Source organism: Camellia sinensis, chromosome 8 (genome assembly GCF_055761805.1).
Source record: "Camellia sinensis isolate YWXY chromosome 8, ASM5576180v1, whole genome shotgun sequence".
Lineage (NCBI taxonomy): Eukaryota > Viridiplantae > Streptophyta > Magnoliopsida > Ericales > Theaceae > Camellia > Camellia sinensis.
The window spans coordinates 142,704,784-142,722,163 of NC_138968.1; the positions used below are offsets into that span (position 1 = coordinate 142,704,784).

The window sequence follows — 17,380 nt, forward strand, 5'->3', positions numbered from 1 at the left end:
TGTAAGAGAGAAAAGACGGAAAGGATAAAAATTTCTTATTTTCTCGTGTTTGGTTGGCTTATAGGTAGAGAAAAAAACATTTAATAGGTGATTGCATAACATACAATAAAACAGTACAAACTAATCCAAAGTAGAGAATCTTCATGAAGATTGTATCAGGATCCTCTGAAGTTGATCCCTGATGTGGGTTCATCCAACGGCTCGAAATGTAACTAACTAAAATACATCATTGTCTCCAAATGTCACATCTTTTCGTACTCCTTTGTTCCATCTTCTTCCTCTCAATCCCATCTTCGCCTAGCTCGACGAGCTCTTCTACTTCGGATTCAATGAACTCAACACAAACATCACTCTCTCCGGAATATCCGAGTTTCAAAAAAATGGCATTCTTCGATTAACCAACGAGACCAGTAGAAAAATGGGTCATGCTTTTCACACCTCTCCATTTCACTTCAAGAACTCCTCCAACGGCTCTGCTTTCTCTTTCTCTACCTCTTTCGCCTTCGTCATCGTCCCCGAATACCCAAAACTCGGCGGCCATGGACTCGCCTTCACTCTCTCTCCTTTCGTAGACCTCCCAACAGCTCTTCCTAGTCAGTACTTGGGCCTCCTCAACGCCTCCGACATCAGAAACTTCTCAAACCACTTGTTCGCAATCGAGTTCGAAACCCGTCAGGACTTCGAGTTCGGAGATATCAATGATAACCATGTTGGCATCAACATCAACACCATGGCATCGAACAAGTCTGTTGCGGCAGATCTGAATCTGAAAGGTGGAAAACTCATCATAGTTTGGATTGAATACAATTCGATTACGACTCTTATCAATGTTACAATCTCGCATTCTTCTTCAAAACCCAGATTGCCAATTCTTTCTTTGAATTTCGATCTCTCTCCAATTCTCCATGAATGGATGTTTATTGGGTTCTCTTCTTCCACTGGTTTGCTCGCTAGGCTCGCATTACGTATTGGGTTGGAGCTTCAAAATCAATGGAGCTTCGAAATCGCTTAGCTTGAATTCTTTGACATCATTGCCTCTAATAAAGAAGATAGACAAACCTCTGGTTATCAGTGCTTCCAAATCTCCTTTTTTTTTAAAAAAAAAATTATTAACCAAAACGACGCCGTTTTGATTAGTTACATTTCCAGCCGTTGGATGAACCCACTTTAGAGATCACTCCAGGGGGAAAACTTCAGAGGATCCTGATACTATGTGCTTCCATCGTGTTAGTAGATCATTTATAAGCATGTTTAGTATATAAGATTTAATTGACAAAAAAATGTTGTTGAAGGCATTATATTTCATGGTATCTTTTAAAAAGTTTTAGTTGGTTTCAACCAGGAGCATTCTCTCAACTGTATGAGAGTAATGATTTTGCTGAATATCATCTAATTGAAATTCTCTTGTAGTTGAGAATGAAGTGATTTTGTTGCTTGCTTATAAGTGTATACACGAAAACAAAGCCAATGATATTGAAATACCTGAAGAAGACAAGTCTATCATGGCTCGTGCATCATTGGACTTGCCCGAACTCGGCCTTCATACATGTTTCTTTGCCATTCTTTCCAGAAGCTTCCTTCAAAGATGACTTTGCTGCCTCTGATGATAATGAATAAGTATGCATCAATTTCAGCCTTGTTAGCACTTCGATATTTACGTGTCGATTGGATTAGACAAGCTGAGATGATTGTTTGCTTGCCGGGGAATTAATATTGTTCCCTTGTCTGTCCCATGGTTAAAATAAAAATGTAACCCCTTTTGGTTGTTTTGAGTTTTCTTTTGCAATAAAAGATTCTTTTGGTTATTACATGCCTCAGTAAGGAGCAATGGCTCTCAATTTTCAATGTCAACTTAACAAAGGCATTATTTCTATTACTTAGCTTGGTTAGTGTTGGCTTTTTTGGCTTTCGAAGGTTAGTATTGTAATTTTAAGCATGCCAGCAAGAATCAATCAGTCCTTACAGAAGATTAATTGCCAACCAATTATCAGATGATTGTGTTTCAGTTCTTTTAGCCTCAATAAAGAGGACTTTTACTGGTGACTTATTTAGGAGAATTTAGTAAACAATAATTAAATGAAGAACAATTGTAACATTTCATTAAGTAAAAATGAAAAACGTACAATGATTTGATACAGCCTTGTAAAGGTTTATAGCAACAAGCTATTCAAAACTACTCCTATGAATAAAGTGCAATACAAGAATTCGAAGTGCAAAAATGTAAAGAATAAGAAATGTAAAAACTGGAAAAAAAAATAAAGTAGATAAAAATTGGTTTCTGGATCTGAGTCTGGGTCCTCTTTTTGGGGCCTTCTCTATTATTTATACTTCTCAATGACAACCGTCAAAACATCCCTCCATGATCGCTGATCATTCTCTCTCACAGTTAGCTCCATTACGCCATGTCTGCAGTTAGGTTTCTCCTTTGATTTTGAATTTGAACCTTGTGAGTAATCGTTAGGCCATATCACCTTATATCCTTCGATCATTCCAGTGCTACACAGACCCATTATTACCAATATGGGTTGACACGTGTCTAACTATGGTTGGCGATTTATATTACCTTCCCAAATTGCCCTTCTCATACCACGTGTTGAATCGAGCTTGACTTATACAATTTATACAGCCAACATTACCCCTCGCACTAATATACCCAATACTTGGTGATATTAGTGGATCAAAACACTTCACCCACATCCTAGGATGTGCATGGGTTTCATATCTTCTTAGAACTGCAACCGCTTACATTAAATTCTCGTCTACACCTTGAACATTTTCCATTATCTGAGCATTTGAAAGGACTGATACAGCTCGCATGACCAAACAAACTTTCTTTGACATATATCGACCATACGAGGAGTTGTTAGATAATAATGTTTGCCCTCGAAAGAATTTTCATGCATTTATTAGCCACTCCTATCCATCTCCCTATATTCAAGTCATAGAAGCTTTTGCAAACTATTGACCTTTGGATTACAAACCCATTGTTCATAATTCTCTAGACCAAAACTTTGCAAACATGGATATTGGAAGCTCTTCTTCTAACCAAAAACCTTCTGCGTGGGATGAGGCTGCAGCTTCTTCTTCTTCTTCTTCTTCTTCTTCTTCTTCTTCTAAGACTTCTGGCTAGGGAGGCTGGCCAGAACCTGAGGAATCCAAGCTGAGAGAGCGCATTAATCATCACTTCGTCGAATTCGCTGATCTTCCATCTTTCCCTCCTATCACTCGGAGCTCGGTGGTTTACCCATATGTATCCATCGATCACCGACGCAGTTTGGAAGACAACTTACTCATAGCATGGTACATATCCTCCATGCCTACGATGATTGTGCAAGCCACTCGTCGTCCAGAGGAAGCACAAGGGTACAACATGTTATTCTTAGCCCAGAGGGAAAAATTTTGCTCTTCTAATTGGTTTGAATGGGTTAACAACCCCCAGTTCCCTTCTTCTTTTGAGATGGATCCTCCTGCACCTCCTCTTCTGCAAAACCCTCATTGGGTGGAAAAATTGAGACTTACTCTTTTTGAGAATTAGTTTCTTCCTTCCTATGAACCTCCAACTCCCTCTACTATATTTGAGCGATATCAAGCTCAGCTTCTGCTTGTGGCCTTTTCTCACTTGCCCTTCAATGTTCTTGAGGGTGATGTTCCTCTTAAGTGCTTTCGATGGGCTTGTGACGTTATGACACGAAGTCATGTCCTTAATCCTATTGCCCAAGCAGAGCTTCACATGTTTTTGGATCAACTCCCACTACTTCTTCATTGGCACCAAACTTCTGTGGCCACCATTCAATCTTTGGACCAAATCTCAGCCCGTCGAATTCATACCCAGTATGAAACGGAGAACCTTATCGATGAATATAATGACTTCAAGAATAAAGACTCTACATACTGGGATGACTTGGATATGGATGAGATAAAACAACGATTGAAGGAAACAGAATTCGAAATAAAAGCTGAACAACTTTTTCATCAAATAAGAGCATATCAGCTTCAACAACCTAGCTTGGAGAAGATAGAAGACAAAATAAAAAGGAACAGAAATTTATTGACCACTATTGGAACAAGTTCCATAACCATGTCATTTTCTCTATTCCTTATTTTTATGAAATTGAATATGTAGCCAAAAAGATTTTCTAATGTAATTACTTTCATCTTAATAAAGCTAGGCTTTCCTTTCTTTATTTGGCATGGTCTGATTTCATTCTATTTATCCCAAAATAAACAAAATCAGAGCTTCGAATTCACCAATTTTGTCCTTTGAAACTAAATTTAAACATATCCAATGGAATACTGGAGACCTAATTTGAACTTCACCAACATATGGCGCGTAATTGACAACCTTTGCCTTAGGTCTTCTTTTCCCAATCATATGGTTAACACAATCAACAGTTTCGAATCAACTATTTTTTCTTTGAACAAACTGTAGACGTCCCCGAATGCCCCGGGAGGGAAATCCCCCCCGTTTTGTTCATTGAGCTCACTACAGTTCAGGACTCAATGTCACGGTCCTGTATCTAATCTCGCAGAGTGCAATGCAAGACCGATGAAATCATCAAAGAGTCCAAATCCGGTAAATCATTTTTGAAAAAAGATTTTTTGAAAGAAGTGCCAAACATGGAATGCTTTGCCAGATACAGAGTCGCCACCTAAATATTTTATTTTGGAAAATATAGGAAACCCTGACTCGTTGCCTAAGGCCACGTGTCCGTCATCACCAAAGTTGCCTCGGCTCGGGAACTTGGGTACGATTGGGGAAGGTCACTTCATGAGCACCCCCGCTCGCCCGATCAAAGATTGGCCTCTCCTAACCATGATATCTAGTTTTGAAAACATTATGCGTTCTTATTCCTTTTATTAGCCTAGATTTACTATGTGATGCGCACAGCATACAAGTATAGACTGGATCGCCTGAATTGGAACAAAACATCTCATGCTTGTTTATTTGAAAATGGTTTGATGGTGCTACCCGCAAGTAGGCTAAGACGTGGATTTGCCACCCTCGGGTGGGCTTAGAAAAACATGATTTTGCCACTATCTAGTGGGCTTTAAAACTCACAATTAATGAATTGTTCCAATTCAAATAACCCAACCTTCACCCACAGGCATTCAGGCAGGTATATCACATAAGCACATAGCCTCATGGTAAGCATGCAATCATGGCAATCACTCACACGCATGCAAGGATGCTAAAGCATAAACACTTACCGAGTACTCCGTACCAAAACAGAAGCTATGTTAGAAATCAAATGCATGATCCTAACTATACAGAAATGCCTAATGCAACACATGCAAAATGCAACTAAGATAGGCTCGGCTATTCTAAAGATGGCATGTGAAATGCTACAGCTAACACGTATTCAATTTGGAATTGAAATACAAATGCAGTTAGTATGATGCGCCGAGCCCGGTGCATGCAAGACATATGAATGAATGCAAACATGCTATCATACTGTATGCTAATTGAAACATGCCCTAATATAACCATCATAAGCTAGTAAATAAAAGGGAGAAAGACGTGGGGTTGGAAAACATACATCACACGTACGCACACTTATTCCAATTGTGCCCTCGCTTGGAGGGTCCGAAAGGATAATACAGTTCGAATAAATAGTACAGTCCGAATAAATAGTACAGTCCAAATAAATACAAAATCCTAATTAACCAACAAATTAATTTAGGAAAGCAGGTAAATTGGCACGCAAGCTTATGGACTGCCTCAGCTCTGTTCCAAATGATGAATGATGCATGCTCGAATTGCCTATGTCGGGAAATTCATTACGATGCCTCGGTTTGCCTCTGTTTGCAATTATTTTCGGAATATTGCGCAACGCTCCAGAAGCCCGCTGATTTCTAATTTACTGCAACAGAGAGCAACAAAGGGGCATAGCAAAGTATTTCACATATGTATGCATGACTACTCTTCATGGAGTGTAGTCCTCGATCCTCGTGCCACCAATCACGCATATCGATGCACGATGGCCGAGGAGCCAAATTGCACGACTCAATATGAGATGAATGCACATGAAAACACAACAAGACCTAAACTCCATCATGGGTAATCCGGAGTGTCGACGACAGGGAATTGAGACACGTTCCGTCACTCGGAGTACGAAACGTCCCTCGTTTCCCGTGATTGGGCTAACTCCTATCCCAAACACAATGCAAATGAGATGGCATACACAATGCGACTAACATACAACATAGTATACTCAATGCTATGAAATGGCATACACAATGCTTGATGCAACATGGTATACACAAAGCTCTAACAGGCAACCTAGCATACGTAAGGCTATGAATTGAAAAGGCATACACAATGCATGATGGACTTATACCAACATGAGTGGACCTCATCCACACTCACATCAGTGGCCATAAGATGAAAATGAGATGACCGAAATGCGTGCACACATGCACGCAAACCGAGGACCGAACCTAAGGCATTAAATGCCACTCTACCAAAACATGGCAAGGATGAAGCATGGCATTCAAACATGTAATTTTCAGCACTGAAACATAATGCTAAATGGTCCCGAAACATGGAAATATGGCACCCGATGCATGGAATAAGCCCCGAAACTCAAAACTAGTCCAATGCATTGAAACACAAGTATACAAAGAAAGCATTATTTGATCATGAAGTCTAAAGATAGAGCTAAGGCAGTCCCAAAACATGCATATTTCCAGTTTAAAGCATGGCCAAAAGATGCTAACATGATGGACTAAAATAGCATGAAACATTGGCTAGTAAGTATGGGTTGTATTACAACTATATGATGCGCATGAGATCTCATCAAACCAGCTAAAAACAGTGAACAAAACATACCAAAATATGCCCAAATAATCATTGAAATGCAGCCAACGCATGCAAAAATGAGGGGCTTCTTTGGAGGGCCATGCAAGGGGTTGTTAAGCACATACAAGATAGACATGAAGCATAGCAAAACCACCTCTGGAAATCGACTATGACAGCCCTAAAACTCAACAAATTGGCCCTGAAATGGGTCTAGGAAATATGCAAAAGAAGGCCCCTTTGAAAGGCCTTGGATGGGATTGCTCTACACATGCATTGTAGACATAAAACATGGCCAAAAAGGCCTTGGATAGAGCCAAGGCAGACCCCAAAACTCACAGAATGAGGCCTGAAACATGAATTTGAAGCATGAAAAATAGGGTCCCTTTGGAAGGCTCAAAAGACCACCAAACAAGACAATGAGAGAGGGGGTCACCCCCCTCTAATTTTGGCCCTCAAAAATACATCTAAGCCACTAAAAATCCACGGGATTTCAGTGGCTAAGAGTCCAAACCATGGCCAATGCAAGTGCTCTAATGCATGGCCCTAATCATGAAGGAATGAAGCATGCATAGGGGAGGATGACCCCAAATAGAAAAATTCCCTTAATAAAACTTTAAGAGGGGCTCAAAATAAGAACTATTTCAGTTTATGACAACTCTCGAAAATGTCCACAAGTAGGGCTAAAATATGATGCAAAAATAGCCCTAAAAGAGAGATAGAGGGTAAGGGGAAGTAGATGACCTCAAATAGCAAAGTATCCTTAAACAAAGTTGAAGAGGGGCTCAAAATAAGAACTTTTTCAGTTTATGTCGAAGCCCAGAAATACTTGCAAGTAGGGCTAAGTAATGAAGCAAAATAAGGCTAGAAAAGGGGAAATGAAGACTTACCCTTGTAGAGCCGACCTCCAGCAGCTTCTAGACCAAGTTGGTGAGCTTTCAACCTCTGTAAATGACCTCCAAGGTGCTAGAGTGAATGAAGGAGGTGGTAGGCTAAGAGATGTAGGGTAAAATGGCCAAGAATATGGACTTTTGAGCACAAAAGAGAGAGATAGAGAGGGATGTATGTATATCTCTTAACCAAAAATCTTGAACCCTTGCAATGGAAGAAGAGGCCTCCATTTATAGAAGAGAGGGGCTAAAGCTTCTTAAAGAAGCTTTAAAACTAGGTTAAACATCCTCCATACACGTGTATGGAGGATGCAGCAAATGGCAAACAGCTGGCACAGCTGGAATACACTCACCGAGACAAAGCTGGCCGACCAGTTCAAAAGGTCCAAGGTGGTCGGCCGACCAGGGGTCAAAAGGTTCAAGCCCCAAAGCTGGTCATCCATGAAGCCCTTGAAGTTAGCTTTCCAATGCCACAAACCGTGCATTAAAATTCCTCCTGTGCAAAAAGTTATGCCTGTTTTGGTGAAGCCGCGCAGATTCGGTCTAACCGGACTTCAACCAACCATATCTCCCCCACCCGGACTTGGCTTTAGGAGATTTTTGAGTGAAAAATGAAGCCCCGGAAGTCTCCTTTCCAATGGAAATGGCCTCACATCTAAATTCCTCCTATGCAAAGAGTTATGCCCGTTTCGGTGAAGCCGCGCAGTTTTGGTCCTCCCGGATTCATGCCGAACCACTTTTGACCACCTGATTTTTCTGGTCTGCCATCAGATTTTCTGGTCGGCCATGTGGCCGTATTGAAGCCCCAGAAGTTATCTTTCCAATGGCACCAACCTTGCATCAAAATTCCCCCTGTGCAAAGAGTTATGCTCGTTTCGGTGGAGTCGCGCAGTTTCAGTCCTACCTGGATTCATGCCGAACTTCTCCCAAACTAGTTTTCTTCTCTCTTCTCCTCTTTTCTTCAACTCTAAACCCCCGAACAAGGTGTTTTGAAATATTTTTCAAAGATTTTATCTCTCTTTCATTCATTTCCACTTTGTCCTTGCTCGGTTTACTGAAAAGCGCAACATTTGACAAAATACGAGCCTTGGAACATCGTAAAAACTTTATTCCAAAAATGTTTTGAAAGAGAGGATTTTAAGGTCTAAAATCTATCCAAAATAGCTTTGGTCCAAAATGGGGTGTGAGGTTGGGACTTGACTCTCCCTTGCCGAAGAAACTGAACCTTTGCCCTGCACACCTTTCTCCATCGAGTAAACCATCAGTCGCGTCCAAGTCTTAAGGGCGGTCAAAAATAGGGTGTCTACACAAACAGTCTACATTTTCCGAAGTATGGAAACTTCCTTTAAGGATTGCACTGTTTTATTATAAAAAAGTGATTCCCTTTGTATTCTTCACTTCTTAACCAAATATTGGTTTTATGTCACTTCGAAGTCTAGAACAAACCAATTCTAACCGCAGAGTATTTGAAACTTTATTTCGAAGGATTTTACTTTTGTGGAGAAGTGGTTTGGAAATACTTTTCAGATCCTGGGGGACGCCCGTGATTTTCAGCTAGCCACCTGAAAAAGAATTAACACTCCGGTTGGGGGTGTCGAAATTAGCATTCTGACGGATAACACTCTCTTGATTGCTTGTATCTTAAGTTAAACATGCTAGTTCTCACATACCTCTTTCTGGTTGATGTTCTTCTATTTATATCTTTTCTTTCTTGGGCCTCGGGATTGGGCCCACTTTCAATTCGCCATTCGGCTTCTTTTGTAGCAAACCGCTTTTCACTCGGCCCCTTGCTCAACCGACTATTTGACCGAATAGGGTAGGATTTGAGCGTGCGAGACAGCGCCGAGTGCTATATATTTTGACTCTCCAAGTTCAACTATTAGGCCTCTTTACAACTCCCAATATTCGGCCCCGACAATTGCCCCCTAAGCACTCCACTAATGACAGTTGGCTAGAGTGTTTGGTTTCGAACTCGAAAAGTCAGAGCCGACGGCTGACCTCATTCCAACGCAGATGTCTGAGCACACGCTTCTCGGTTATCATTTCGACTTCCCGCCCCTTCGTACACTTCTATTTATTGTGATTTAAAATTTTGACATCTTTTCAAATATGTACACATTTTTAGACGTTCGTCGCTGGACTGCCTTCCGAATTACCTCTGCAACTTCCTTTTCTTCACTATCCTCTTCGTCTCTTGTAAGTTTTCTCCATCTCTGCTTTGAATCTTTTTTCCTACTTTGTTTTCGGCTTAGCATATTCCTATAGGCTTAAGGAAATGGCAAAACATGTAAAAGATCTCTCTTCGGATCGAATTTTTGGCTTCCGACGCCATTTCTCCATTCCTGATGATGTTCGTCTGTCACTCGTGACAGACGGCACCCTCAATATGGAGAGGGCTGATGAAACCACGATTGTCTTCCCTCTCCTATCAATCGCAGAGGGTGGAATCCGTTTCCCCCTTCACCCATTCCTTAGGGCTGTGCTTCGCCATTGGGGTTTAATCCCTTCCCAACCCAATGTCAACTTTTTTAGAATTGTAATGGGGATTATAGAGCTAAACTGTCGCCTTAGGATTAACCTCGGCATTCCAGCTATCCGGCATTGTTATGCCTTGGCCAAGTCTTCTGGTCAGCACGGACGTTATTTCCTTATGGCCAAGGACACCGACCATCAACTAGTGACTATGCTTTCCAGTTCTGGGAAGTGAGTCGATGATGTTATGGTCGTTGTCCAAGGTAACTAGGAATTCGACGAAGGCGAGGATCACCTCGATCCTATTCCTAGACAGAGGGGCGAACCAGGTGGCCGTATAGCTTCTTGTGTTTATTTTTTTGTTATATTTATAAAGCTTCATTTATGAGACCTCATGGTTTTGCTTGTGCAGGAAACGATTTGAAGAAAGTTCTGACTTCAACCGACGACGCCGCTCTTTCGGAAACCAAAGTCGCGCTCAAATATTTCGGCCCTCCGAGTCTCCAGAAACAGGGGAGGGCGGCCCACGTTCTGCTTTGCTACGAGCCGACCTATACGACCTTCTCAGCGGCAAAAAATATCCCAATTCCGAAGGGTGAAGAGTCTCTTACCGCTCTTATTTTGATCGACTTCAAAAACTTGCGGCAAGTTGGTTTCGAGGGGTCCGATTCGGAGCGGGCGGAAGTAGCTGAGGTCGCCGAGTCAGATCAGTCCAAAACGGAAGTAGACGAGGCATTGAAGTTGGCCTTTGAGGAAGCCGGCCTTAATTCAGCCGACCCTCCATCCACTTCGGGCCGAGGGGACCTTCTATTTGACAACGTTTTTAACGGTTTAGAGGACCTTCCCGGCGCATACCCCGAAGACATGGCTGGGTTAAACCTCATGCAACTTGCCAAAAAGAGAAACGTAGAAAGGTTGGTCGCGCGGCGAAGAGCAGAGGCCATTCGATCTGAAGTGCCACCTGTCGCCGAATCTCAGCCCTCCTTGCCTGTTATTGAGGAGGAAACGGCAAAAATCCAAAGTGCCAAGTCCGTTGTGGTTGTGCAGGCTGATCAAGAGGCTGAGCAAAGGGCAGAGAAGCGTGCTGCCAAGGTCAAGGCCGGCTCAGAAGAAAACCGTGTTAACAAATGACCTCATTTAGAGGAATCGGATATGATTATGCCTTTTGTCATTCAACCGAAGATAAAAAACATGCCGATCTCCTCTGATGCTTCAGCAATTAAAGATCTAACTGTCGCACTCAGCATGGCTACATACGTCTCATTGTCGGCTAACAAGGCGGCTTTTTGGGTGGAGCCGGATCTGGTTGCAATAGCATTAGCCGCTCAATCAGCTCTTTTGGTATATATCTTGACTTTGTCTTTTCATTTTATGCAAATACTATTTTGGTTTTAATTTCCTGTTTTGCAAACGGTCGGAAGGATAGCCGAGATGGGCCGTCGCCATCATGACATCGTCGAACAGCTTGGCCGTTTACAAACGGAAGTTGAGGGCTAAAGGAGCAGGGCCGGGTTCGAAGCTTTGACGGCGAAGATGGAAGGCGCAAGGGCCGAGGCCGAGATGGAGAGGGCCAGAAATGTAGATGAACTCAGGTTGGTTGCCGAGCAGAGGACGAATGCGAGTGAAAATGTGCTCAAGTTAGCCCAAGAGGCGATCACCAAACTTGAGGCGGACTTGGCGGAATCGAAGGCGGCGAAGGAAGTAGCCAATTCTGAGGCTTCGAAGGCGTATGAGGCTGGGCAAAGCGCTGTCCTTGACAATTACGTGGAACAAGTCCCCAAATTTTAGAATCGGGGATTCAAACACGGCTAGCTCAAGGCCCTTGCTGCTACTAATGTGACATTGGCTATGCCGATTCCATACGAGCAAGTGGATGTTGAGCCACTGGAGTCTGATTCCGAGGATTAAATTGGGCGACGCTTTTGTTTTAGGATTTTGAATGTATTCTTACAGCTTTTCGATTAGTAGTTTTCATGTATTGCTACAGTCATAGTTTTTTGCTAGGCATTTTCATGAGAACTTGTAGCTTTTTGTTTAGTAGTTTTCATATGTAAAATGGCTACAATTTGTGCTCAATTCACTAATGAAAATTCCCTTTGTACTTTGCTATTATTTGTGCTAAATTTTGTTATTGATGAAAGGTATTGTTTTTTGGATAAAACATTCATGTATACTTGCCGATTAGATAATTAGGCAATTTTGATTTATCCTCGTTGAATAGCCAATCAGATTAATAAATCCGAATGCTAATCCAAAAAGCCAATCAGCTAACTAAGAAAATTTAACTCCAAAAAGCCGAATGCTAATAGTTCATGGAGTGGCTATGGCACACATCGATCGGCGTTGGGCTTAGATGCTTGGCCGATCAGATTAATAAATCTGCCTTTGCCCCAGTCAATGCATGAACTCCAAAAAGCCGATCAGATAACTAAGCAAATTTAACTCCAAAAAGCCGAATGCTAATAGTTTATGGAGTGGTTGTGGCACACATCGATCGGCGTCGGGCTTAGATGCTTGGCTGATCAGATTAATAAATCTGCCATTGCCCCAGTCAATGCATGAACTCCAAAAAGTCGAATGCTAATAGTTCATGGAGTGGCTGTGGCACACATCGATCGGCGTCGGGCTTAGATGCTTGGCCGATTAGATTAATAAATCTGCCCTTGTCCCAGTCAATGCATGAACTCCAAAAAGCCGAATGCTAATAGTTCATGGACTGGTTGCGATTCACGTCGATTGGCATCAGTCTTTTGGAGTTTAGCGTTAATGAAATCGCCTCGGGGGCGCTGCAAGCATTAGAAATAAATGAGATGGACTCTTCGCGCCAGTGACTCCACTTATTGTGTTTAGACTCGATTTAAAACAATTTTTTGAGCGAGGTTAGATAAGTGCGAATGTCAAATAGATTGTTCTTCAACAGCAAAGGAGAAGCGCGAACATTGGCTGAGCTTGACACTGCAATGAATTACAGCAACAAACCCATCCATGCAGGAGGTAGGACGTCCAAAGAACGGGAAAAACATCAGCCTCCAAGTCGTCGAAGTAGATCACCCCGAAAGGAAAAACAGCAACGGGAAACTCCCCACGACCGTGACCGAGAAATGAGGTCGACACGACACCGCGACTGTTGAGTTTTGCAGTTTTTGTGGGGAATAAACCGATGACAGAGGCGGACTCCATTGTCAACGACCCAGGTGTAGGGGTCGAGTTTGCTCGACAAATTTTTCTGCCGGAAGTCCAGCAGTCGATGGTTGGTCGACAGGATTTCGAAGTATTTTGAGAGGGCATCCATGGGGCGGTGAAAGGGCTGTATACCGCTTATGAAGTCAGCATGCGCCTGCGCGCCGCGGGATGAGAAATAGAGAAAAAGGACGAACGAATTCGGAACTTGGAGGCTCGTGTGGAGAAGGCCGAGCATGAGCTTAGGGAACTTAGGAAGGCTCAAACCACCGAGCCGCGTGCAGCAGGTCAATCCAACCAAGTCGTGGAGGAGAGAGTGACCCAACGACTGTTAAGTCACGTGATAGCCGATTGAGATATGGCAAGCATGTTTGCCGTGGAAAATGCAAGGACCGTGGGTTATGAAAAAGGCTTCCATGACGGCCGAAGAGTCGGGATAGACAAGACCAAGGAGAAACTCGTAGAGGAGGTGTGCCAATGCGAGAATCGGGGCTTTAGGCACGGGTGGATTAAGGCTCTCCAAGCCTCAGAGGCACTTCAAGGAGCAGGAATTGAATCGGCGTCGCCATTATATCATCGTCACGAATTTCCTTTTAACGCTTTCAAAATTGAGAAGAGAGATGACGAGGGTGATGCCGAGTAGAACTAAACATATATTGTAAACGTTCCAACTAAACGACTTTCCTTGTAAACGTTCCAACATATACTGTATCTGTTGGATAGTTCAATAAAATGTTTTATTTTAAACGTTTGTGTTTGATCTTTAATGTTTACATGCCTAATTAGGCATCTCATTTCGAATGTTTGCATATTTTAATTCGTTATGCGGTTACGCCGACCCAATTTATTCAAGCATTTCATTTTCAATGTTTGTATGCTTAATTTTTATACGGTTTTCGCCGGATTAACTTAACGAAGCATTTCAACTGAACTTAATCAGGCATTTTGCCGGCTCAACTTTCATGTACGGCTTAATTTGTTTTCTGTATGGCTCTGGCTCTGAATTCGGAGTCTTATTCTGCCAATAATTGCCCGCTAATGAGTTTTCGAATCTAGAGTCTTATTCGGCTTATAAATGCCACTGGTATTCACGAAGGGCGCTCCGAATTCGGAGGCTTTATCGGCCAAAAGGCGTCACGCGCCGATGGGGCTTTGAATTCGGAAGGGCGTTCCGAATCCGAAGACTTAAATCTTGGCCAGTCGTGATATCCACGAAGGGCGCTCCGAATCCGGAGGCTTTATCGGCCCAAAGGCGTCATACGCTGATGGGGCTCTAAATCTAGAGACTTTATTCGGCCAATCGTGTGATCCACGAAAGGCGCTCTAAATTCGGAGGCTTTATCGGCCCAAAGGCGTCATGCGCTAATGGGGCTCTAAATCCGGAGACTTTATTTGGCCAATCGTGATATCCACGAAGGGCGCTCTGAATCCGGAGGCTTTATCGGCCCAAAGGTGTTATGCGCCAATGGGGCTCCGAATCCGGAGACTTTATTTGGCCAATCGTGATATCCATGAAGGGCGATCCGAATCCGGAGGCTTTATCGGCCAAAAGGCGTCACACGCTGATGAGGCTCCGAATCCGGAGACTTAAATCTTGGCCAATCGTGATATCCACGAAGGGCACTCCGAATCCGGAGGCTTTATCGGCCCAAAGGCGTCATGCACCGATGGGGCTCCGAATCCAGAGACTTTATTCGGCCAATCGTGTGATCCACGAGGGGCGCTCCGAATCCGGAGGCTTTATCGGCCCAAAGGCGTCATGCACTGATGGGGCTCCGAATCTGAAAACTTTATTTGGGCAATCGTGATATCCATGAAGGGCGCTCTGAATCCGGAGGCTTTATCGGCCCAAAGGCGTCATGCGCCGATGGGGCTCCGAATTCGGAGACTATTTGGCCAATCGTGATATCCACGAAGGACGCTCTGAATTCGGAAGCTTTATCGGCCCAAAGGCGTCATGCGTCGATGGGGCTCCGAATCTGGAGACTTTGGCCAATCGTGATATCCACGAAGGACGCTCCGAATCCGGAGGCTTTATTGGCCCAAAGGCGTCATGCGCCGATAGGGCTCCGAATTCGGAGACTTTATTTGGCCAATCGTGATATCTACGAAGGACGCTCCGAATCTGGAGGCTTTATCGGCCCAAAGGCATCATGCGCCGATGGGGCTCCGAATCCAGAGACTATTTGGCCAATCATGATATCCACGAAGGGCGCTCCGAATCTGGAGGCTTTATCGGCTCAAAGGCGTCATGCGTCGATGGGGCTCCAAATCCGGAGACTTTAAGACTCAATTGCGCGATGAGAAAACGAGAAACTTAGCATTGCAAAAATGAGGTGTACATGGCAAACCGTTCAGAACAAATATCATGCCCCACAAGTCGGGTCAATGATAAAATTTGCGTAAATGCGTGGAATTCCAAGGCCGTGGCAAACTTCTTCCTGACATGTCTTTGAGCCGATATGCCCCTACTCTTGCGACCAAATCAATCTGATACGGGCCGTCCCAGTTAGGACCCAATTTTCCATTAGCTGGTTTCCTGGCAGCTGGAAGTACCTTCTTCAGGACCAGCTCTCCTGGTGTGTAGTGGCGCAGCTGAACACGTTGATTATACGACTTAGCAAGCTGCTGTTGGTACCGTGCCATGGACGCAAGGGCACGGTCTCTTCGTTCTTCAATCAGAATCAAATCCAAAGCCAGCATCATGTCGTTTCGGCCCATATCAAAAACTTACGATTTCAGGGTTGGGTGGCTGATCTCCAGGGGTATGATCGCCTGGGTTCCAAAGCATAAAGCAAACGACGTTTCTCCAGTGGATCGCCTCGGCGTAGTTCGATGAGCCCACAATACACTCATCAATTCTTCGACCCATTTGCCTTTATCTTTCTCCAGCCTCTTCTTGATGCCGTCCAAGATGGATTTGTTAGAGGCTTCGGCTTGACCATTGCTTTGGGGGTACACCGGCGTAGAAAAGTAAGGCCGGATACCATACTTGTTGCACTGCTCTCGGTAGATGCCACAATCAAACTGGGTGCCGTTGTTGGAGATAAGAGCTCTTGGAATGCCGAATCATGTTATGATATTTCTCCATACAAAACGCTTAACATCAGTATCTCAAATGTGCGTTAATGCCTCCACTTCAACCCATTTTGTGAAGTAATCTACCGCGATGATCAAGTATCACTTGTTCCCTGGGGCCCTCGGCAATGGTCCTACGATATCAAGTCCCCACTGGGCGAACGACTAGGGACTGGTGATGGAGCTTAACTCTTCAGCAGGCAGATGGTTAACAGGGAGAACTTCTGGCACTGTTCACATTTCTTCACATAGCATTCGGCATCAGTTCTCATTGTCGGCCAATAATACCCCTGTGTTATAGCTCGATGGGCCAAAGAGCGCCTGCCAAAATGGACACCACAACTGCCTTCATGTATTTCAGTCAGAAGTTCTTCGACTTTGTCCAGGTGTACACATTCCAGGTATGGACCAGAAAGGGATTTTTTATAAAGCTTTCCTTGTGGATCCAAGTAGTATCGCAGGGCTTTGTTTCGCAGTTTGTGCGCTTCTTTTTTGTCCGTTGGGAGCTGTTCGGAAGACAGGAATGTAGCAATGAGGTCCATCCAACTCAGTCCTGACTCTATGACATTGACCTGGATTTCCTCCGAAGGGCCAATGCTCGGCTTTGGGATGAAACCTACTTCGATGGTCCGTTTAATCTCTGAGTTAATGGCGGATGCTAGGCAAGCTAGGGTGTCTGTATGTGTGTTCTGATCACGTGTTATCTGATTCAATTCATGATGGTCAAATTTAGCCAGCAGGGCGCTAGCCGATTTCATGTAAGCTGCCATACGGTCATTTTTGGTTGCGTACTCCCCCTTTAGCTGATTGATCACCAATTTTGAATCGTAAAATACCAGCAAATGCCGAGCACCGAGAAGGTGTGCATTCCTCAAGCCGGCCAGAAGGGCTTCGTATTCGGCCTCATTATTTGATGTTTCGAAGTCGAGTTTGACAGCCTGCTCAATTATTGCGTCGTCGGGAG

The 17,380-nt window shown here is 43.6% G+C and overlaps 1 pseudogene; it reads left to right on the forward strand.

Annotated features, from left to right (window-relative positions):
• The first annotated feature begins 418 nt into the window (after positions 1-418).
• LOC145798144 (L-type lectin-domain containing receptor kinase S.4 pseudogene) lies at positions 419-1,711 on the forward strand (annotated as a pseudogene).
• Positions 1,712-17,380: the final 15,669 nt, after the last annotated feature.